General features: G+C 35.5%; 1 long non-coding RNA gene across 1 annotated transcript; it reads left to right on the top strand.

The window, feature by feature from the left end:
• The first annotated feature begins 260 nt into the window (after window positions 1–260).
• Window positions 261–9,188, top strand: LOC126831085 (uncharacterized). Its single transcript, XR_007684135.2, has 7 exons — window positions 261–308; window positions 748–806; window positions 4,021–4,086; window positions 5,157–5,215; window positions 6,081–6,192; window positions 8,163–8,216; window positions 9,052–9,188. It is a non-coding gene; the product is annotated as an uncharacterized LOC126831085 (long non-coding RNA).
• Window positions 9,189–19,775: the final 10,587 nt, after the last annotated feature.

Here is a 19,775-nt window from a genome sequence, read left to right as displayed (position 1 = left end):
TCTTTCTTTATCTTAGATCTCTTTGTAGGGAATGTCAGAAATAAGAAATTCTTGACTGTTTTATGTAATAATTTCCACTGTTATGTTCACTTGTCGTGGGTTTATTCCGGGATAAACGGTAAGACAAAGGTCCAAAATCTGTTTAATTCGATTCGCTCGGCGACAATCTCGTGTGCCCCCGCCCCTTCATTGTACCAGATAATAATATCGGGTTTTCCAGTAAATAAGTAAGTCACGTGATTTTTACATTAAAGCAAATCACGTGATCGTAAAGATGGCGGACTCTGCAAATCTAATATTTCCTCAAGGTATTTTTGTATTTTAAAAAGATTATCACAGAACCCTTCAACTAGTAATTCAAAGTATTATAACATAGATAAAAGCAATCAAATTTGAAGATACAAAAAAAATCAATTTACAAGGGTTTTTTTTAGCATAGGATGCTGTTTAACAATAAAACTGTAGCCAAGTTGAAGTTACTTTACAGTCTCCGTCTGAAGTGAAAGTCTACATTTCTTCAGAAATATTACACTGTTTTATGTTGAGAGAATGAAGCCATCGTGTCAGCAGACTCAGTACTAACCTACTGAAAAACGTAGCATTGGTCTGTTCAGCTTTTGTTATTATTATTGATTTTTTTTAATTAGACTACCTTTTTTCATTGACTCAATGACTGCCATACATGGACCTTATAATATGTATTATAATATAAGATCCATGCCCTGCGGTACTGCCTTTGTATTTCAGGTTTGACAGAATCATTATGTTTTTGTGAGAACATTCCTGAAGAACTATTATTAAAAATAGTAAGTTAATCATGGTATTAAAACTAAACACTCTCACCAAAAATCCCAACCTGAATAAAATTCAGTTCTATATTTCATTTCGTTTTTTTTACATTTCGATGGCCCCTGCTACAGGGAAGTCGCATCATTTGATATCAGACATTTGATTAACCAATCAGCGTTGATGTTTTTAGGAGGTTAGCCACAGTTCCGTGCACCTCGCGCCAAAAACTTGGCGTAACAGACCGTTTCATTTTCTATACCCTCACATGATTCAGAACGCAGGTTATATAACAACTCTTCCAGAACCTAGTGTAGTAAAGAAATTTTAAACTATAAAAAACAAAGCGAAATAGGATCTGTGTTTAAATCAGATTGCAAAAATCCAAGTACTGATACTTAAGTGCTTAAATCACAGAGGGGGGTTGGATGGCTGAATGGTTAGCGTGCGCGCGCTGTATCATAAAGTCTGTCATTGAGTCGACTGGCGTGGTTTTGAATCCCCGGTTGTACGTGACAAGGAGTAGGGTCGCCTGTCCAACCTCATGGGTTTTCTCCGGGTCCTCCGGTTTCCTCCCACTGCTAAAGACCCCTACGCGCAAGCGAATTATTGAAATAAAATTAAAAAAAACAATTAAAAAAACCAAAAAAAACCCCATATGTTAGTCCCGAAATGACCTAGTTTGTGTCGAGTGGACGTTAAACCCTATTTCTCTCTCTCTCTCTCTCTCTCTCTTTAAATCACAGATTTATCTTCTCTGCATATATATATATATATGAAACCTAATTTGATCATGCATGTTACAATTGAACGATGGGCAGGGAATATCTGTTATAAATAAATGGAGATGATATTGATTGACAGCCTGTCTGTCTTGAAAACCCTGTTCATGAAATAAACATTATTTATTACCAACCATTCAACACCACCAAAGGCCTAAATACTTCTTTAAATAGGGTAAATTTGACAGAATGCTTTTGTTGAAAATCATGGTTTAGGGCCATTCCGTGTCAAATTACCCAACTCATATTCCAAATTTTTAGCTTGATCCGACTGACGCTTCCTGGGATACATCCCTCTCAATTTGGGGAATTTCGGCGAAAATGTGCATGGCCGCCATTATTTAAATGACCATTACTCAGTGACCAATTGGCCAAAATTGCTGAAATAAGAATTTCTGGAATGGGAATTCTACAAGGATTCCAAATATGCTCTTATTTCTTCCAAGTTTCACTGTAGGGCTGGACGAAATTTGGAATTTTCATTATGGCTATATCAATATAAAAATTCATAATATATTGCCATTATTGCAATATTATACTGCTTCAAGACAAAAGGCTCAAAAACAGGTGGTAAACCGTTTAAACAGATTTCTATAAGATGCATGTAAAATTAAATCATTGTAAAATAAAATATAATATTTTTTCAGAGAATATTATTAGGAAAGGAGAGAAAGAGTCAAGCGATATATTGAATTAATATTGAATTATTGCCGTATCCAAAAAAATATAGTCAATAAGATTTACATATTCCAATATATTGATCTATAATGGTCATTGTCCAGCTGTAGTTAAACACAAAACTTTATACAGCTCTGTCGAGTATTGATTTATAAAGTACGACCAATCTAATTTATACTTTGTTTCAATTAAATACAATAATCTTTGAGAGAATATTGTTGGAGGAATGGCGATATTCTAAAGTCAAACGATATATTGGATTATTGCAGTATTTTTAACAGGAAAAAAAAAATATTATCAATAAAATTTACATATTGCGATATATTGATATATTGAAATTATTGCCCAGCCCTATATCACGGATGTTATTGCCTCCATGTCTGGTGACAGTAAATGTATAGCCCACAATCATACCAAAAATTGGGGGGGGGGGTTGTTGAATTGTTAGTAGTGCGCGCTGTATCATAAGGTCTGTCTTTGAGTCAACTGGGGTGGTTTCGATTCCCTGGTTGTACTTCACAAGGAGGTCGCCTGTCCAATCTTGTGGGTTTTCTCCGGGTCCTCCGGTTTCATCCCACTTCTAAAGATCTCTACGCACAATCAAATTATTTAAATAAAACTGAACCTTATGTTAGTCCCGTAATGACCTAGTTTGTGTGGAGTGGACATTAAACCCCATCTCACTGTTGGCTTGTCAGATTTTAGTTAGTTAAGAATTTACTCAAAATTGTTCGCCCTATTTTAACTAAATTAAATAGCCCCTTATAAACACCCCTCTCTCTCTCTCTCTCTCTCTCTCTCTCTCTCTCTCTCTCTCTCTCTTTCTCTCTCTCTCCCCCCCCCCCCAATACCAAAAATTACATTAGGACTGCATTATCTGTCGTTAGAACTCAAGTCAAATCAGTTGTGCATTTTTAGAATGATTCTCAGTATATCATAAAATGTCTTGATGTTCGAGACTAACAGTTCCCTTTATAATTATATGTCAATCTGATCAAAACACAGATCCTATTTCATTTCGTTTTTTTTAGTTCAAAATTTTGTTTAACTTGTCTTTATATAACCTGTATTCTGGATGATGTGAGGGATTATCCAATGAAGTGGTCTGGTACAGTGACTTCTTGGTGTGCTCTGCACGGATATGTGGGTAAAGCACTACAAACGTCAACGCTGATTGATTAATCAATGTCTGACTTCATAAGGTCAAAAGCCACTCATACAACCTCTGATTCGACCTTCTACTATAACCGGTCAGATCTTCATGTAGTGAAGGCCATCAAAAGTATATAAAAAAAAAACGAAATATAGATCTATATTTTAATCAGCTTGAATTTAATGTAAAACAACTATTTTAATATTTAGTAATGAATATAATATTCGTACTTTGCCTTGCACTTTGATGGAACTATTTTAATATTTGGTAATGAATATAATATGTACGGTAAATGTAATTGTTAAAAACATAAAATATCCAGTTAACAAACTTTTTGAGTGAGAACCTTGCATTGCTCTGTTAGATTTGTTTAAAATTGGATACGAGAAGAGTGAACGTCAACACTTCCTTGACAGAGTAACTATAGCTCGGCAGGCTGGTAGATTTACAATGGTACTGAATCAGGAAGATGGTACCTGTGGGGCCAGAGAGCAATAAATTTAATTTAGGAATTTGAGAAAGGGTATTAAAAAATCTCTACTTTACACCAAGTTTGTTGTTCTACGGTTATGCGGGGATTCCTAAATTTAATTTGTTTAAAATTATTATATTTTATTTCAGTGTTATGATGTATTAGATTTTCAACAGATGAAACTATCAAGTTTACCCTATGATTTATATGAGAATGTATGTTTATTTATTGTTTTTATTAAAATTATTATATTTTGGACGCCAACTGTTACTCATCTTATTCATGTTGTTGTTCTAGTAGGGAGCGCTACTCATCTTATTCATGTAGGGAGCGATGATCTTGGAAAAACGCCCAAAACTCTGTCAATTTAAATACAATTGATTTGAAACTTGGCATGCTTGTTCCTTTGACAATTGTGCAACAATTGACAAATTTCCATTTTCAATATGATGTCACAATTCACAATCTGATTAAAACACAAATCCTAATCAGATTATCACAATTCCATCATGGCTGTGATAATGTTATACTCGGTACCTGGTCAGTAGCATGATGGCTGTGATAATGCTATACTCAGTACTTGGTCAGTAGCATGGTGGCCGTGATAATGTTATACTCAGTACCTGATCAGCAGCACGATGGCTGTGATAATGTTATACTCAATACCTGGTCTGTAGCATGGTGGCCGTGATAATGCTATACTCGGTACCTGGTCAGTAGCATGGTGGCCGTGATAATGTTATACTCAGTACCTGATCAGCAGCACGATGGCTGTGATAATGTTATACTCAATACCTGGTCAGTAGCATGGTGGCCGTGATAATGTTATACTCAATACCTGGTCAGTAGAATGGTGGCCGTGATAATGCTATACTCGGTACCTGGTCAGTAGCATGATGGTACTTCTTTTTAATGTTTTGTCCTTAAATCGGAATCATAGGATTGTTTTGAGGCATTGACCTAACCCCCCAGTCAATTTTTTCACCTCCGAAATAAAGAAATTTTGGGGAAACAAATAACAAAACTGTAACTTTGTCCTCTTTTAGAAATGCTTTTTTTCTCTGAGTACCTCAATTAAATTCATAAACATCTACAATGGCTGATTTGGTGTTGAAACATTGTGTACTTTTAATCATGTAGTAATTTGTAAAGATATTAGCAGCATATCTACAATGGGAGTAGACCAGGTAAAAGTCAAGATGAGTTATCCACATAGAATTTTAAGGAGTTAATTATTCAGTGATTGTGTAAGTGCATTTTTTATTTTGAGTGATTTTTTTTGCAGGATTTATGTTCCAAGAATAGAATAGAAAACATAGTTCGAGCTATTTCCTTTATATACAGGTAAAAAGATACCAGATCCTTTAACAGAACCGTCTAATTAATATACAAATTCAAATTTACGATCAGATTTTTTAGACTTTAATTGGCTTACTTGACACAAGCGGTTTAGAATGAGAGAGAGAGAGAAATGGGGTTTAAATCCATCCAACAAAACTAGGTCATTTTGGGACTAACATGGTTCAATTCTATTTCAATAATTTGCAGTTATAGTCTAAGAAACCTAATCAAAAATTCGAACTTGTGTTTTAACCCATTGAACCTGGGTATATGTACTGTAAATGGGGAAAAATTTGACAATTTTCAGTGACAAAATATAAAAAAGCTAATCCCCCAAAGTGCCAGCAAAGGGGATATTCTGCAACTCGGCAATCCCTAGCACTATTCCTGATTAGTGCTGATTAGTGAGCCAAGCAAGAACAGCCCCCCACCACATTGTACACATGTTGGTAGCTATCATTGAGCATGCATGTAAAAGAAACCTTGCTAGTTAGTATTGGACACAGATGTTAATTTACAGACAGAAACATTGCATGGAACTTTGCTGTTTACTTGTCCATTTTGGAACTTGTCTTTTTTTTTTTTAGTTTATACTCACCATAGGCAAAGGTTAACATAAATTTTATTGATGCTTTAATGGTCCATTAATGATAGATCAATATTAAATTACAGATTATAAATATTTGATTATTTATTTGAAAAGAAATATTCCATCATGTCTGTTTTTTAATACAATGTAATTGTCATCTCATGAATTATTCATGTCTGTTGTTTAATACAATGTAATTGTCATCTCATGAATTATTCATGATTATCCTCTATTTTTCTAGAAACATAATGGACAGCTTTTGTTTTATACATGTTTCAGAACAGCGGCTCAAAATAAGGAAACAGACAATGAACTAAGATCTCGTTTATTGTCCATGTCGATTTTATCTAATAATACAATCAATACAATTCTACGAGGCTGGCAGAAAGAGGTGGGTATGATAAAACACAGTTCATTTAATAATTTAATCATTGGAAAGATACAGGTCTTTTGAAATGAGAATACATTAAAGGATACCGGAAAAGCTTCATAAATTAGCAATTTCCGTCGTTGTCCTTGTGTAGTCGTAACTTTCCGATAATACACAAGCTGTGATGTCATTTCAGTCCTTCTGCACATATATAGACTAGAATACGAGCAAAAGGACTAAGATGACATCACAGATTATTTATTGACGAGGAGCTCACGGAGAATGGCGGAAATCTACCTGTGGCAGGTAACATTGACATTCGGGATCGTGCTATACTTATGGAAAGGATATGTTGAGATAAATCCTTGCATTCTTTAAGTAATTATGAAGGTTTTCCAGTGAATTTTAAATATTAGCTTGTGTCCATTTAGAGTCACAATGAACCAGACTTTTTCTTTTATACCGTCTTATTACCCCAGTTCAGAGCAGAACAGTAGGACGTTAAACCCTATTTCATTTCATTTTTTCTTTTATAAGATTGGTCTTATTAAAAATGCATTATGTAAGAGCTAAATCTGCTTATTATTTAGACATTTATTCACATTACAAGCCTATAATCAACTCTCTACAACATCAGATGGCAGAGATGCAAACAGATTAAAATATTATCACCATTTAATGATTTGATTTAAAAATGGAGAAGCGAGGCTGAGTCTTGATTAACAAGTAACATTACTACGATAAACAATCTATGTAAAAACTTCAAACAGTGATAATGTCACTCAGATTAAAGTAATTTAAATGAAGTTTCCAATATATTAATTTAGAATTATCTATTTTGGAACTATTATAGAAAAAACGGCCAAGTTTTTATCTAAATCTTACATAATGTATCTTTAATCAATCAATTAATCTGTAAACAATTATATGATATGAGCTCGGCTTCATCTGTGATATGTTTCTAGCTCTGGTCTTCGATCTAACAGTTCGATCCCTGCATTGGCCGAGAAAGTTCTTCCAGATTTTCCGGCGTGGTTCTCCCTTGTCAGTGATGCAGGACGGAGGGGCTGACAAGGAAAGCTGTCTAGTCGTTCGGATGGGACGAAAAACCGAGGTCCCGTGTACACATTGGCGTGCACGTAAAAGATCCCTTGGCAGTTGGAATTCGATATAAGAGTAGGCCGTAGTGCCGCTGTCCTGGCAAAATTTCCCTCATAGCACACTGTATGGCGTATGCCCGTCTTCATTAGCCCAGGTTAGGAGCAGAACAGTAGGATGTTAAACTCCATTTCATTTCATTTCATTTATTTCGATCTAACGGATTATTTGTACATCTTGTGACCGAAGTATAATTCTAACCTATGAGTTTGGGTAAGCTGATCAAAAATATAAAGTTTATTTTGAATCTGATGCATAATAACGGTGAAATAACAAGCTAAGTTTTAGAGCTCCCCTAAACTTTAGCCCTGAATGAAAATTAAAGGTCTATACAATGTTTATTGTTAGTGTGAGTAAGATATAAGCAACAAATATAAGTGAAGAGTCCAGGGGAAGAACGATCTATGTCACATTTTTGTCTTTTCGCATAAAAGGCAAAACAGACTTGTGGAAAAGAATGCTTGACGCGAACAGAATAACGAGTGGGTTTAATTACAACTTTAAAATGATGTTTAATACCAATCATAATTACCAGTACAACAACTGACTTCCACTTTTCAGTCAAATTAAGGTCAAATAAAGGGTACGATGGACGTATTTTTCCGGGAGGCCATTTCAGAAGGGCCGATCGTTTTTACCTGAAATTGATTGTTCCACAGAAAGCTTATACAATTTGCTACCATTTGGCGCCATTAACTGGGGTTCGTTGAAAAAGTGACTTCGATCGCTCTTCAAGTGTTAATAATTTAAAGTTTCCCTTTTAAATGTTTTGAGATTTTGTATATTTACCTATACTTGAAACAATATATTAAATATGGTGTTTTATTTTATAGGGGAAGCAACTCTTATTAACAGATTCTGCTATGAAAGACATTAATGTAGGAAAGGTGAGATTTGACAATTTTTATTTAGTGGGAAGTCCCCCTCGGTGTCATCAGTGGTCTCATTCCACTATACTAACTCGTGAGTTCATCCATGGGCAGGAGCGGATCCAGGAATTTTTGCAGGAGGCGGTTTGCCAGGTTCCTGTTAAGGAAATCTGTCATCGTCGTCTCTAAATTACAAAGGCATACACACAAATTGAGCTTTTTGAAGAGAGAAATCATTTTTATAATGATGTAGGATCACATTGTGATTTAATTTCATTGATGCAAGACATTCAATTTATTTTATGTAGCTGTCCAACGGTAACCTAATTACTAAAATTAGACTATACTTTGTATTTATCTTATTTGTGGAAGGGTTGGATTAGCCATACCAATCACATGATTTCATAGCAGTCGTGGTTGTCCATCGAATTTCTTACAGTGTGCCAGCTTGATTTCTGTTGATCGAGTTTTAAAATCCTTAAAGTGAGCTGGATCTTAGATTTATAGATCCTCGCTTGAACCTGAGAAGTTGTAGGGTCGCCTGTCCAACCTCATAGTTAGCGTGTGTGCCTTGTATCATAAGGCCTGTCATTGAGTCAACTGGCGTGGTTTCAATTCCCCGGTTGTACGTGACAGGGAGTAGGGTCGCCTGTCCAACCTCATAGGTTTTCTCCGGGTCCTCCAGTTTCATCCGACTGCTAAAGACCCCTACGTGCAAGCGAATTATTGAAATAAAAATGAACCATATGTTAGTCCCGAATTGACCTTGTTTGTATCGAGTGGATGTTAAACCCCATTTTCTAATATAATATATTGTATTTGATTAGTTTGAATATGTTAATGATTATTTCAGCTATTAGATATTAAATGGAAGATTGGTATGTCCGTTAGTTCTAGTGAATGTAAACAACTCAACTCGTCATTTGTTTCCATGGTGATAACAGTTGCTGACCAATCAGGAAAAGCTAAACATCACTCCTTAGAAATGACTTTAAAACAGTTTAGGGTTAGTTTTTCTTTCTAACAATATATTAATAAAGTACTAAAATTCTTGTACTTTACTTGGTTTCGATTCCCTGGTTGTACGTGACAGGGAGTAGGATCGCCTGTCAAACCTCGTGGGTTTTCTCCGGGTCCTCCGGTTTCCTCCCACTACTAAAGACCCCTACGCGCAAGCTAATTATTGAAATAAAATTGAACCATGTGTTAGTCTCTAAATGACCTAGTTGAGTGGACGTTAAACCCCATCTCTCTCTCTCTCTCTCTCTCTCTCTCTCTCTCTCTCTCCAGGCCATAGAGATAAGCCTGGGGATTATGTACTGCTGGTATTATTTTGTTTTCTTAATTTAAATGTTAAATAATCAATTTGAGGATGGATTAATAGCAGTAACAAATTATCTGAAAAATACAAATGTTGATTGGTGACTTTAAGTTAGAGAACATGCTGATGTACCTGATGGGATCTCACCCGAGGTGGAACCAGACATAAATCCCCAGTGGTAGTGGTGGGGGTGCACAATTCGTGGCTTTTCTGGCGAACCGATGAATCTGAAATATTATTATTTGATGGACATAGAGATAACAATAGAGCGCAAATTTCAAATGCATAATTCTCAATACTTAAATATTTCAGATTCGTCGGTTCGCCAGAAAAGCGAAGAATTGTGATATCACAATTTTTAAAATGTTTTGCATCAATGAAATTGAATCACAATGTGATCGTATTAATTCATAATAAAAATTGACATCAAACGGGGTGCTGAGTTTTTTGTGAAAAAGACAATAGAGACATGTATTTCCCAAAACTTTTCAAGGCCGACCCCAAAGATACATTGTCTCGGGAACCTGACAAACCTCCTTGTGCAAATATTCCTGGATCCGCCCCCTGTGATTGTATGATCACAACACAAGATGAATGTCAGCTGTATAATACATGTGTTGAATGATACACTATCTACATTTCGATCTGAAAGGATTATTGTTCTGTATATTTAACTTTAGTATTTTTCACTTTTTCAGAATTTGTCCAATCAACTGAAAGAAATGGCCAAATTAATAGATACAGTATGAAGTCTAGAAGATAAATTTTATGTGTTCATTTTAATATTTATATTATTAGCTAGATCTGATTTTAAAAATCTCTGAAACACCAAAGATTAGAGTTATATTTACTAGTACTGGTAATTCTATTTTCCTTTGGGGACGGGGGGGGGGGGGGGGGTGGCCGAATGGTTAGCACATGCGCGCTGTATCATAAGATCTGTCATAAGATATTATTAGTTAGATCTGATTTCAAAAATCTCTGAAACACCAAAGATTAGAGTTATATTTAATAGTACTGGTAATACTTTTTTTCTTTAGGTATGTGCGGGGGGGGGGGGGGGGGGGGGCTGAATGGTTAGCACATGCGCGCTGTATCATAAGGTCTGTCATTGAGTCGAATAGTGTGGTTTTTATTCCCCGGTTGTCCGTGACAAGGAGTAGGGTTGCCTGTCCAACCTTGTGGATTTTCCCCAGGTCCTCTGGTTTCCTGCCAAGCGAATTATTGAAGAAATATTGAACCATATGTTAGTCCCGAAATGACCTAGTTTGTTTCGAGTGGACGTTAAACCCCATTTCTCTCTCTCTCTCTATTTTCCTTGTCAAAATTTTACAGAGATGAAATTTGGAGAAATGTTTAAAGATGTGATAAAAGAAAGCTGTTTACCCGTGCTTGTTATAGGTTGTACTGTATAAGTGGGGTGCATGACATCGATAGTATCCCCTTTTATGTTCAAATAAGCTTTAAATTGATAAATAAATTTTACCTTCCGTATAGACAGACAGACATTGACTTGGTGGTCCACACCAATCATGTCTATTGTATGGATATACACAGCTACTCCCAATCTGATTAGAATACAGATCTATATTTCGTTTCGTTTTTTTATACTTTCGATGGCCTACTCTACATGAAGATCTGACTGGTTATAGTGAGGGGTCGCATCAGAGGTCATACGATCAGCTTTTGACCCTATGACATCTGACATTGATTAATCAATCAGCGTTAATATTTCTAGTTGTTTACCTACAGTTCCGTGCATCGTACACCAAGAACTCGCCGTAACAGATTGTTTCATTGGCTAATCACGTCATCCAGAACACTGGTTATATAACAAATCTTCCAGATCCTAGTGTAGTAAAGACAAGTAAAATGAAATTTTGAAGTATAAAAAACGAAGCGAAATAGGATCTGTGTTTTAATCTGATTGTGCTACTCCAGTTCTGATAGACTGGAAATGACATTCACCAGTCAAGATGTTTAACAATAAGTTTACTTATTAAATTAAGAAGTTTAGAGAATTAATCAGATTGAAATTAGTTGTTTGTAAACCTGATAATGGTAATCCTATTTTCATTGACTAATCTGGTTAAAGGGGCATCATGGGAGATTAGATAAAGAGCTGGCACTTCTCGGCTATAATACTTAAAAAATAGATAAGGTTAAGGAAATATACTGAAAATTTCAGTCAAATTGATCCACTATGAACCGAGATTTTAGCGACTGAATCATTGCTAAAGTCGTTAGGATAAAAACCAAAGTCTCCATTATTCATTTTGACGTTAAATCATTCATCACAAACAGGATTTAAATCCAGTAAATATCTCAAGCTAACGATGACATCGAGAGTTGATTATGGTCTGGATAAGTTAAACGTACATTATGCAAAATCTTACGCCTGAAATGTTATCTAAATTATTATTCAGACATTAATTTATGGCTTTGTTGCTCCCTGACTATTGTTAACTACTGATTATTGTTAACCCCTATCAATTATTTTAATTATCCTTTGATCAATTTATACATTATTATAAATTTCTTATTAATAGGGCTTCAAATTGTGTTTATTTTGTCTATATCAAATATATGGCTTTGTTGCTCCCTGGTCACTGTTAACCCCCATCAATTAACTATATTTAAGTTTTAATTATCCTTTGATCAATTTAACTATTATCTTGTATTATAACAGCATTTATCTATGGCTTCTTTTTTGTTTTACTATAAATATCACCTTTTAGTTTAACTAAATATCATTTGTGCTTGATAACGATAAGAGAATACTTGTCGAAACGTTGTGATATACTTATAAACCAGTGATTGTATTTCCATATAAACTGTGTTGTGTTATTAATTAACTTATCCAGACCATAATCAACTCTCCATGTCATCGCTAGCCTGCGATATTTATTGGATTAGGTTCCGATTTGCTGTTCGACTTCCATTCATGATTTCAGCAAATTGCCTTTACATTATCTATTTTTTAATTATTATAGTGAGAACTGCCATCTCTTTATCTTATCTCCCATAATGTATCTTTAAATAATGTTTATTGGATTAGGTTCCGATTTGCTGTTCGACTTCCATTCATGATTCAGCAAATTCCCTTTACATTATCTATTTTTTAACTATTAAAGTGAGAACTGCCATCTCATTATCTTATCTCCCATAATGTATCTTTAAATAATGTTTATTGGATTAGGTTCCGATTTGCTGTTCGACTTCCATTCATGATTCAGCAAATTCCCTTTACATTATCTAGTTTTTAACTATTATAGTGAGAACTGCCATCTCTTTATTTAATCTCCAATAATGTATCTTTAAGTAAAACTAGAGCTTATATAAGTATAACTTCCGAATTCATATCTTGTTTCATAATTGTATTTTTATTTTATCTTTGATTTAAAGACCTTTTATTACTTGTTGTTAGTATGTTTGTATTATAAAAAAAAATATAAAAAAAAAAAAATATTAGCTTTGTATTATAATATATATATATATTTCTTATCAAACTTTATATTTTTTTTAATTATAGGCTTGGCTTCAGGCTCTTTTTCAATCATGACTTAGTTATATGTTTCATATTGACCTATAAGAGATCTGAATATAATCCGAAATAAACCAACCATGTTTCTAATACTTATTGTACTGTTGAAAGGAGCTAAATCGCCCGTTAGAAAAATAGAGCATTATACCCCATTTCAAATAAAAGAGCTAAATCGCTAATAATTGGGACCTAATAATTGACACAAATAATAATGTAATATGAATGTATATAAACTAATTTACATTCAATCGTTTCTGTTTTTACTCTAATTTCAAATCAGTTATGTTCGACGAAATGCGCCAGAAGTCTCAGTGGAATGACAATCTCTAGAATTTGGTTATTACAGTCTACACCGATAGTATTTATTGCTCATGCTCTCCAGATAAGAATATGTCGTCACCATTTGACATGACTTATGGAATATGTCTAGCCTCGTTCCCCAAGCTCCTTGGATGCATTATGGTACATGATTCGTGCACCAATGTTAAAATGGTTATTTTGTCTTAAATATTGGATATCAGAAGCCCATCTTTTCCTGGCAAGATCACAACAACAATGTTGATTTAAACTGACAAATAATTCGTGTTTTCAATGGCGAAGACTTTGGATGATATTGAGTTAGAGACTTAGCTACTTGAATGGAGAGGACCCATATTCTGTAGAAATTAAAGAATGCATTAGTGACGTCACCACATCTACCAGATCTTACAATATAATGTCCAGGGCCTGATTTTGATTTGGAGGTTAAATTAATAGGGGATAGATAGATTGGGGGGTTCCAAAGAGGGGTGCAATAATATTTACACGCTAACCCTTGTGCGGACACGTCGCAAGAAAAGCCTTGTCGGCAACAAGGGATAATCTAAAACCCCAGACATAGGTTTTTGTATGGATAAAAAATCTGCAAATAACTTAATTGTCATTTCCATGTAGAATCCTCTTTTGACAAGGTTGGTAGAGTACCTAGATTTGTCTTCAAATCTAGATTACTAGAATGACCAACACAATATCATCAGTAAGAATGATTCCAAATACAAAGCTTGCACTGATCCCAGAATAGATTAGGCACTTGTGAGAGGGGAGTGGGGTCCATAAGACCCCTTGTTTCCGATAATGTAATACTCTTAATTTCTTGTCAAATGGTGAATGTTGCCACTGCCTCACTTCCATTCTATTTGCAGCATTATACTCAAAATTCAGTAGCTGATAATGTATAGTTTCCCACAACTGTTTAGGATATGGTCGTGGGGTCCCGCAATACCCCTTGTATCCGCACAATTGTCAATCTTCTAAAATATGCCCTCCCTTCACAACAGTTTGGTTCAGAGAGAGAGAAATGGGGTTTAACGTCCACTCGACACAAAATAGGTCATTGCGGGACTAACATATGGTTTAATTTTATTTCAATAATTCTCTTGCGCGTAGGGGCCTTTAGCAGTGGGAGGAAACCGGAGGACCCGGAGAAAACCCACGAGGCTGGACAGGCGACCCTACTCCTTGTCACGTACAACCGGGGATTCGAAACCACGCCAGTTGACTCAATGACAGGCCGATTGATACAGCCAATTTGGTTCAAATAAAATATTCAATTAGGCTAGTTCTAACGTAAGTTATGGTTATTTAAGTTTATATTGATTCTTGTTGAATTGGCATAGTTTGTACTGGAAGACCTTTTAATCTTGACTCTTCTTCTATTAACAGAGGACAAAAAAATGTTGAAGGAAATACCTGAATATTAGACCTCTATCTATACCTACTCAGGTTAAAGTTTAAAGGTCGTGAAAATACAGGTGGGTTTTAAAACTAAATCAGAACGTGTTAGGTTAAAAGGTAAATACCTTTAATACTTAGTCACCAAATTTTCGAGGGTGTAGCGAATTAAATATGCTTTTGCAGTCCAACAGTAATATTCTTACTAGTCTTGCCCTTATGCGATCCGGGAGGTTGGATGGCCGAATGGTTAGCACGTGTGCGTTGTATCATAAGGTCTGTCATTGAGTCAACTGGGGTAGTTTCGATTCCCCGGTTATACATGACAAGGAGTAGGGTCGTATGTCCAACCTCGTGGGTTTTCTCCGGGTCCTCTGGTTTCCTTCCACTTTCAAAGACCTTCGCCCAAGCGAATTATTGAAATAAAATTTAACCATGTGTTAGTCCCGAAATGACCTAGTTTGTGTCGAGTGGACGTTAACTCTCTCTCTCTCTCTCTCTCTCTCTCTCTCTCATTCGATCCGGACTAAAGTGTATTGAACACCATTTTGCCAGGAATTTGAATCAGCCTGACAAATCAAAACAGACCGAAAATGTCTATTGCTTTCGATGCTTTGCTATTGACGAACTTTGAGAACTTTAACTTGTCGGTTTTTGTCTTGAAGCCAACCTGAAATCACAATCATTAACCGACGGAAAATCTCCTAGAACCTTTTTGTGGGGCTGGTGGCCTAGCTTTTCCCCATTTGGAAGATAAACGTACTATTGCATATTTTGTTTGAATCGTGGACAAATTCTATGCTAATTCATCCCCAAACTTCCTACTTTGCTCTGTTCGAGAAACTTAATTATTTACCTTCCCGAAAATATATGTAAGGCCATCCTCGAGGGTGGGGGGGGGGGGTGGCGCATTTCACTAACTCGCAACTTTTCTCTGATTCATTGGGTGTCACATTAAAACCCTTTTTATGAGAATATTAATGGACAATCCTTAGGTTAAGAGGCATCCTTTTAACATGTTTGGATGTTTTATTATCGGAAATCCGCATTTCAATCACAAAGTATCGGTAGTCGTTTTTGCTTTAAATAACGTCACATAAATTCTGAAAAATGTCTACCGATCAACGCTTCGTTTTTTCCCTTCATTAGAATATACAGACCTACATGTAAACTAGGGAGTGTTGGATGACCGAATGGTGAGCGTGTGCGTGGTATCATAAGGCCTGTCATTGAGTCAACTGGCGTGGTTTCGATTGCCCCGGCTGTACGTTACAAATAGGGTCGCCTATCCAACCTCGTGGGGTTACTCCGGGTCCTCCTGTTTCCTCCAATTGCTAAAGACCCCTACACGCAAGCGAATTAATGAAATAAAATTGAACCATATGTTAGTTCCGAAATGACCTCGTTTGTGTCGAGTGGACGTTAAACCCCATTGCTCTCTTTCTCTCACAATGTAAAATGGTGACGTCATATTGGGTAAACATGAATTCGTGGGGTGTCATACTTAAAATTAAAATAACTTCATGCAGCTCTAATGACAAATTAGACTGTCATTATGTATCATACACGGAAATAATACTATTTACCTTAAACAATACACACCTGAGGAGAACAATCTCTTAGCATATATTAGAATATACATGATATATTTTAATGACACGTTTAACATACCTATGTACGTATTATATCTATTTCGTACGTCAAATTGTAAAAAAAAAACCCCAAAACTAAAGAATTTAAACAATGGTTATAAATAATAAACTATTTACATGCAATTAACAAGTAACACTATCTTTAGAAAAATATATTTTTATTAACTTCGTATAGTAGAATGGATAAACCACTAAGAATGACAGAATATATTTTTATTAACGTCGTATATTAAAATGAATAGAACACTCAAAAAGACAGAATATATTTCATTACAACAACTGTTAATTAGTCAGCAAAAAAAGTCAAATAATCAAAATTAAAGATATGTCTGCTTTACTCTGTTTAAAGGTCATTTCACGTATATTCGCGGTATTTATGCTACCACGTCGATTTTAGAAATTTTTGTAAATATTTTTCACTAATATTCTCTCCACCTTTACGCACCACCCACACTAAGTCTTTCAGAAATTCTGCATACACGAATACTCCCAGCCCTGGATTAAACATTAAAGTAGCGTTCGAAGTCTCTAACTCAATATCATCCAATGTCTTCAACATGAAAAACACGAATTATTTGTCAATTTTTATCAACATTGATGTTGTTATCTTACCGGGAAAAGATGGGCTTCTGATATCCAATATTTAAGACAAAATAAATATTTTACCATTGGTACACGGATCGTGTACCATAATGCATTTTAGCGCCATTTGTAACAAGGAACTCGACGAACGAGGCTAGACATAGTCCACAAGTCATGTCAAACGGCGACGACATACTCTTATCTGGAGAGCATGAGCAATAAATACTATCGGTGTAGACTAGAATAACCAGACGCTAGAGATTGTCATTCGACTGAGACTTCTGGCGTATTTCGTCGAACATAACTGATTTGAAATTTGAGTAAAAACAGAAACGATTGAATGTAAATCAATTTATATACATTCATATATGCGTTGCTACCCATTTGTGTTAATTTCTAGGTCCAAATATTAGCGAATTAGCTCCTTTAAATAAGTTTAACTTAATAACATTTATTTACAAATAAATAATTGTCGTCTATAAATAAAACGCTGCAGTTTTCCACTCAGTGTAATGAACTTTAAATCTATTTTTTTTCTGGATTTACACTATCGATTTGTCAACAGACTAGATGAGAATAGTGTATATGTTGTAATCGGGAGTCGCCGACTGCTTCCTGCAATGTAAACAGACATATACTGTACCAACTTAGCTAAATCTATTTGTTAAGGCCAGCTCAATTTTCATCAAGGTCGGTGAGATGTAAATAAGGTTAAGGCACTTGACTGTTTTCGAGATTGTAGATTAGGGTTAGGGTAAGCATTGGGGCTAGGTCCAGGATTGAGATTAGCGGTAGCCCTGTTTACATCTCGTGACCTATGACGAAAAATTGAAGTTGGCCATACCAATTAGATCTAATCGTACCAATCTGATTAAAACACAGATCCTATTTAGTTTCGTTTTTTATGGTTCAAAATTTCGCTTTACTTGTCTTTACTACACTAGGATCTGGAAGAGTTGTTTTCAATGGCGTATTATGGATGACGTGAGGGATTAGCCAATGAAACGGTCTGTTACGGCGAGCATTTGGCGTGAGGTGCACGGAACTGTGGGTAATCCACTAAAAATATCAATGTTGATTGGTTAATCAAATGCCTGACGTCATAGAGTCAAAAGCCGCTCGCATGACTTCTGAGGCGACCTCCCAAAACTACTGGCCAGATCTTCATGTAATAGAGACCATTGAAGGTATAAAAAACGAAACGAAATATAGATCTGTTTTTTAATCAGATTGTAATGGTACCAACTCATAGTCATATTCAGATTAAATCGTGGAATTGAATCGGATTTCTAAGTTTGGATAAATAAAGTGGACAGTGTAAACCTACCATAAGTGATAACGTATATTTAAAACCAGGCAACAGAGAATGACATCATTTCACATGTCTTAAACAGTAAAACAAGGTCACTGTCTCATTCTATGTTTCACAGCAGTAGGATATCCGCGTTTTCCAGGAACCCAACTGGTCGTTGTGTTAATTTGTGAATCATGTAGCAGTTGTACGTGACAAGGAGTAGGGTCGCATGTCCAACCTCGAAGAAACCTACGCGCAAGCGAATTATTGCAATAAAACTAAACAATATGTTAGTCCCGAAATTATAGTTTGTGTCAAGTGAACGTTAACCGCGATAATTGAAATCCCTAAATTGAACCCTGCATCCATGAGCCATATTGTTATATTAACTACTAACTACTGGCTGGCGATTCCAAATTTCACGGGAAATGTAGCTTATTAACAAACTGGTTCGTTAAATGCACAAATACAGCAGACCTGTTTAAAACCGAATTGCTCAATAATACGAGTACGAGGGGCTTAAAGTTGCCACATTAACGGGTGTTTTTTTTTCTTAAAATAAAAAGAACTAAAAATGATGACATGGATTAGTATTTGAACTTTAACCCTAATTGGAGGGGGGGGGGCTATAGGCTTCTGCCTGTTCTCCAATCCAGTTTCTGTGAATAAATATTGTTTTAAAAAACACAAAACCCTAAGTGCCCCTGGAACTGTCTGTTAACTATGTTAAATTCCCAACAAATGAGAAAAAATAATAAACATACACGGAAAATATATTTTGTTTAAAGGCAGAAATGAGACAGAATAATATTATATTTATTATACCCAGTCTGAAAATGATATCTGTCAAATAAAGTTCAGAGATTATATTGCCTCACGTGCTCAATTTGATATTCTCTTACGGGGGTGGGTCTCGTGATTAAACGCGTGTGCGTGAAATCACAAGGTCTGTTAATGATTCTCCGCTTGAACTTGACAAAGAACTGGGCCTTAAAATAGTATAAATGCGTTAAAACTTAGATTTTTACCAGCAGCCATTTGCTTAGTACAGGGGCAAACACCCTCTAGAAACTCCGATGTTCTAAAGTACAGGGGGACTGCACCACACATAATTACACACAAAAAAAAAACCTACCGATAAGACACAATAAGCAGAAATCACAAACAAACGTACATATCAGATTAAGTGAATGGATTCGTTGGTCGTATTTGATGTAAGAAATGGTAAATGTCATATTTATACAAATGATAGAAGGGATGGACTAACGCTGTCTAGGTTATCCCAAATATCCACCACTATATTTATAATACCGTATTCTTCACACGCCGAGTCGAAAATCCAGATTGATTTAGATTCTATTAAAAGTAAACATTGTCTAATTACCGAATGCTATTCAAATTTATAAACCTATAACGGTAAATCTCTTTGATCTTTGGGGTATATTCTATGCCTGGAATAACTTTGAATGCATAC

This window comes from Patella vulgata, chromosome 8, assembly GCF_932274485.2.
Source record: "Patella vulgata chromosome 8, xgPatVulg1.2, whole genome shotgun sequence".
Lineage (NCBI taxonomy): Eukaryota > Metazoa > Mollusca > Gastropoda > Patellidae > Patella > Patella vulgata.
Note: the sequence above shows the minus strand (reverse complement) of the source record. Positions and strands in the feature narration are given on the sequence as shown.